This window comes from Phalacrocorax aristotelis, chromosome 16 (genome assembly GCF_949628215.1).
Source record: "Phalacrocorax aristotelis chromosome 16, bGulAri2.1, whole genome shotgun sequence".
NCBI classification, from domain to species: domain Eukaryota; kingdom Metazoa; phylum Chordata; class Aves; order Suliformes; family Phalacrocoracidae; genus Phalacrocorax; species Phalacrocorax aristotelis.
The window spans coordinates 7,096,544-7,102,543 of record NC_134291.1 but is presented as its reverse complement, the minus strand read 5'-3'; positions in this window follow the sequence as shown (position 1 = coordinate 7,102,543).

The window sequence follows — 6,000 nt, the reverse complement described above, 5'->3', positions numbered from 1 at the left end:
AATGGGGGAACAAATCCTACAGCTGTTAATTTGAGCCATTTCTGGTAAAAGCAAAAGAGAAAGAAGGTATTACAGTTGGGGGGGGGGGGAAATATGAGATAGTCACAAATTAGAGTTACCATTTCGACCCACTCCAGCTGAAGTCTGGTTGCAATGCTAGACCCCAAAGATGAGCCTTTCCTCCCACGAGAGGCTGCTTTAGTCCCAGCAGAGCCCAACGCTGCTTCTGGGGCAGACGCAAGCAGTATGGGCAATGCAGTTCACAGTTTCTGAAAGGCTGGATCAGCCTCACTGACCTCAGATCACTTCTCTCAGCTTTATATTCTACCAGTGTAAGTGAGTAGAGAAATGGCTGCACGATTCGAGGGCAACAGGGTTATTTTAAAATTAGAAGAGGCTTTGAATAAGCTATTCCATGAACCTATTTTGCAAGTTTACCTTTCTCTTTTTGAATATCTAGGACAGCAGTGCAGCAAAAATCTATGCAAGAGATGGCACGAAGCATGCTATTAAACCAGGGAAGCCTTCGCGAGGTGTCAGAGCCATGATAAGTCCTGTTTAAACTTTACCCAGAGCTAAACACCAAGTGTCAACATGAGCCGCTGCCCGAGCTCTCTGATCAGGCCAGGCAAACATCCAATCAGAAGTATAAATCAAAGCCGAGACACATCCAAGTGAGACTGGAGTGTTTAACTCTACAATTCCCATCTGACCAGGACTTTCCCAGCAGGTTACCCACAGCCAGGTCTCTCCTCAGACATTTATTTATACAAGAAACCTGTCTGTATGCATTATTTTTGTATTTATTTTCCCCTGGTAGGCACAGACACAAAGCAAATGCTCCGCAGGGTACAGGGTGTACCAGCCCTGCAGCATCCGCAGGGACTGCTGGTAGATGTTGTATTTGCTTTTCTTCCCGCCCCATCTCCCCACCACCAACCCCACTTGCCCCAGGAATTGGCTCCTGTCAGCCGGCCCAAAATTGCAAATAACAGGAGGAAAAAAATATGCTCCTGATCTCATCAAGTGGGAAAGGAGAGGGAGGGTCACACGTTAGCTTGGGGGTCATCGGGCTCCCTCCACATCACCCTTCCTCCCCCTAAATCAAGGATTACATTCCCCACGTGAAGGGGCACAGCAAGGGGGTGTTCTCCTTTCAGGAATTCATTAAAAAACCCCAAATGCCACTTTCTTAAACCCCCATCACAGCCCACCGTTACCTACAAGACCAGACGTCTACTGCCAAGGATGACATGACATCCTGGCTGCCAACAACACATGCCTTTGGGAGCTGTTGGCCGCAGCAGACACCATCCGTTTGCTTCCCGGAGTGGATTTTGCAGTTTTCCCTGCCTGTCCTGGCACCGGGAGGAGAGGGGGGACCCGCTCCCACAGCCACCCACACCGTCACCCCGCAGCCCCCGACCCCGCTGCCCTGCTCCGGCGCACGCCTGTGTGTCAGCATCCCTATACCTTAAGTCGCAAGTGTATTTCGGGCTGGCAGTCTGTCCGCTGAGCTAACTAAGCTTCAGATTAGGCCTTCAAGTGATGTAACTCATAATTAAAAACCCATGTCAATATTCTTGAGAAATTCTTTTTTTCTTTTCCAGATTGGGCAAAAGAAAGGTTAAAAAACACCATCTGTCATGGTAATCTTTTTTCATATTTCTCTGTCCTTTCCTTCTTTAAAGGGAAGCGGGGATGGGAGAATGTTCATTTGAAGCTTGCAACATGTTTTATTAATTGATGGCAAATAATCCTAAGATAAAGCGCACAATAAAATTTTTAATGAGAACATATGGTGGGGAAAATTGATAGGACTGAGCCTTTGAAGATTTCCTTGTGAGCACAGTTACAAGAGAAGCAGGCGAAGACTTGCACAGGGGAGCCCAAATGCTCCTCAAAGGGAGGCCAAGGCAAGGGGCAGGTGGGGGGTCGCTGCCATCGCCAGCCAGGCACCAGGGGCTCCAGCTAGTCATGATCCCAGACGCAGTGGCCCAAAGCCCGAGGGTTCACAGCCTGTCTAAACACAAAGTGATAGAGCACCCTAAATCCACCTGTGACTTTGATCCACACCAGGTGCCCTGGTGCCACCAGCCCCAGGGATGCTCCTCGGCACCAACTGGTTAGGAATGGGCTTAAGCTAAACTGAAAGAAGCTTCTTGTAAAGAGCAAGTGGCTCAGGAGTTTATGCCCACTTGGCTGCTTTAATTAAACAAGACTGAGTTTGCACATGGATGCAGGCTTTATTTGGTTTGCTGTAAAGCTAAAACTCCATCCTGGAATAACTTTGGTAAAATCTGGAGGATGAAAATTTGTGTTTTCACATTGTTTCCTGCTAACCCCCATGCCAACCACCTTGTGCTCCTCCATAAGCTGTTCTCAGCAAAGCCACGCTGCACGGAGATGATGCAACGGGGACGTGGGACACCCGAACCGTGCCCTGTGCCCACTGCCCTGCACAGCATCCCCTGCCCCTCCTCGCTTCCCTCGCTGTAAAACTGCCATTAAACAGCAGCCACTTCAGGCTCCGTCCTAAGAAAGGCAGCAAAGCCCAAGCCAAAGGGAAATGCCCAAAAGAACACCAGGAGCTGTCTACCATGAAGTGTTTTTTCTTAATAGTGTAATTCATTTATTTTAGATTTATTAGCAGCGCCCAGCTGGGCTGCAGACACATTCACAAAAAACAGGGAACGCGACGGGGGGGACGGTACTTAACGCAACATCTCTGACAAAAATAAATAAATAAAATTACCTCCCAAGAGCAACCCGATCCCCAGGCAGCCGTACCCACATTAAATACAGGATTCTTCCAGGGACAAAGTGACTTAGGAACGCAGGCCCCAGCTGATTTTTAGAGGACTTGTGCTCACTTCAACATCTCCAAATATCCCATTCTAATACACGTCCATAAACGGTTACACCCTCCAAACCAAACACACCCTGGCCCTTAATCCACCACTCCCAGAGGAGCCTGAGAAAACAGCCAAGTCTTGCAGGGTACGATGAGAATTAGCTCGTGTAGCCAAGTGCTCCCCACCATCCACCGGCACATTCCGGTGCTCATGAACCGGTTCTACGTCAACGAAGCCTGACCCCTGCCCCGGCAGTGTCTGTCTGCTGGGGATAATACTTTCAAAATACACGAGATTCACTGCACATGTTTGCAGAAGGAATTTCACCTTGTACCCCACAGCAAGACACAGCTCTGGGCGAATCAACACATTTAGCAACCCCTGGAGCCCCATCACGGGGTGTGGATGCACAAACAGCCCTGGGGATCTGGGCTCAGGCTGGTGCTGCAGGGCTGGAGGCTATGCAACCCAGGAGCCTCAAGCATGAAGCGTCCCCAAACTTTATCGAACAGTCATTTTAAAATATAATTAAATTCCTCATTAAATGTAAATACAGAAATAAAGAAATGAAAAGGGTGTCCGGCTTTCCCATCATTCACGTTCGCTCAGGGAAATGGCTCCGCTGAAACTTAGCTTTCAGGTAGGAAAAGTCAAGATTCACGTGGTTCCAGGAGCGGGAGCTTTAAGGATAATATCATCAGTGTGGAGAGCCTGGTGCTTTTCCAGCCTGTCAATATTTCTTGGCCCCATTCGATTCAGTCATGAGACCCGGCCAGGGCATCTCAGGTCAGGAGCTGGAAGTGCCAATTTGCATCTGTAACCTATTAACCACAGGCAGATAGGGATATTGAAAGAACGTTGGTTTAAAAACATATAGCCCCAAAATAAGATGCCTCGCACCTGGACGTCACAGCTTTTCGCCATTCATTAGGGATTCCTGCCTAATACTTCTGAGACCTTGATGAGACGGACAAACAGTTCTGGACGAGTAACACACCATAGGCTTATAAATAAATATATTTTTCAGTAGCACATGATAAAGGGTGCTTCCATTTCCAAGCAACCAGCCCTATAGCCCTTCAGGGGGATGGTGAAAACCAATTCTTTTGAAGATATGACCGCAAAATAGCCACCAGCCGCACCTGCCCTGGGTACTTCTGCAAGCTCCTGCCCTGGGCAGCGCAGGAGGACCCCCAGCTTCCCAGCTCCGGCTGATCCCGGTGGCTCGAGCCAGCAGGATTCCTCTCATTCTTCACGTGGACTTTCACCGCTCAAACCAAACACGGGAGCAGAGCTGCTGGGCGGTGTGGGCAGGCGGTGGTGGTGCCCGGGGGAAGACGCAGGCTTGGCCAACCCTGCCAACTTTCCCACGCTTTCTGTGATCCCTTTTTTTTGGTGCTGTGACATGAGATGTCAAGGGCTTTCTAACGGTGCTAAAGGTGCCTCTCTGGCCTTGTCGGGTAGCACTGGGGAGGCTTTGCCTTCCTACAGGGGGTCCCTCCTCGACGTGGCAGCCAGACCCCGGGCAGCTCTGGGACCCAACACATGGGACGCCTTGGTGCCATCCTCAGGAGCAAAATACTCCAAAAGAGCCCCAGAGCCAGTACACCCCCCCATATCATCCAACCCACTGGCACCAACTCCTGCAAAACAGCCCCAGGGACAGAGAAAATGTCCCCCAAAAAGGAGGGGGTGAGCAGCAGTAATAGGAGGGGAAAGAGCCGGGGACACGGCAGTACAGCCCCAGGGAGGAGCACCTGCAAAGTGCCCAAATACCTGCACTGACACCTGCTTTAGGGAAAGAGTTTTGGAGAGGCCAGGACTGCTATCAGTTTGTTTAACACAACATCCTAGGAGCAGCAGAGATACCTCCCTGAGCCACCAGCTGCTGCAACTGGCCCTTCATCGCACCCCATCCTCCTCCTCCCCTGCACACACAGCCTCCTCCCATGGCTGTGCTCCCTCTCCCTGCTCATTGCGAGCAGGGTTTCCAGCTTTCTGTGGCAGGTTTTGAAGAAAAAGCTGTTTTGTCATTTCGCAAGTCAAAACTAAACGCCTGGCAGTGGCAGGAGGAAGGTGAAGGTTTAAAGGGAGGGCACTTCTTGGAGGTACAGAGGGTTATTTGCTTGGAGAGATGTATGCCCACCGCTGCCCTTCCTCCCTGCCAGTTCCCCGCTGTTTACCGAAAGGCACAGACCGACCCGTACACACACAATATTCACCGTTGTTCATGCACCTACTTCCAATAGCCTGCTCTTTATCCCTGCCAGTTAAAGTCCTGGGACGCAAGCAGGATAGGGAGGATAGAAAGAAAAGTATTTCCTATTGCAGGTCCTAAAATTAAGATACACAGAAAACAAAGGCAAAACAAAGAAGATAAGAAACTCTGTAAAAATATTTGCAATTTATCTTAAAGCACTACTGGAGCAAAAGGCAATCAGTAGTGAACTGAGGTCTTGCCTATAGCTCTTGAAAACAGGCCAGTTCCATTAACACAGTAAAAGCACCATCCAAGTGTGCGTATATATATTTTTTTTTTACATAGATATATATAATTTTTCCCACAGAACTTTGGACTAAGTGGAAAGTTGGGCCAGGAATCCTCTGAGAAGAGAACAGGATTTCCCAGGAGATTTCCGTCACTTCCTCCCTACGCTCAGGCCGGAAACCTGGTGCTGTGAGAATTGTCCTTCTCTGGGTATTTTGGCCCATCCTCTTCCAGTGCCGAACAACCCAGGGCCAAACTGATGGGAAACATCAGATCACCTCTGGTTTTTTAATTTAAAAAGAAATTATGTAAATATTGTTCATAATTTGGATAAAAGTTCATACTTGAGAAGCCATTTTCAAGCTGGGACTCTGTGATCAGACACAGGCGATAAAGCTATCGGAGCCCGAGGTTGCTCCAGAACAACGCTGCTTTGCAGTGGGACCCGCAAGCTGAAATGTCAAGCCACGAATGCAACCCAGACCGGGCACCCTTTGGAAAATGGGACTTCAGCTACTCGGAGCACGACTTGCTCAATAACAAGGCATCCACCTTTGACATAAAAATACTTTGTTGAAGGCAGAAAAAGTAGGATCAGCAGGATACAGGTTTTCATGGAAAACCTTTTCTTCACTCCCCAGGACCTGGAGGTCAGGC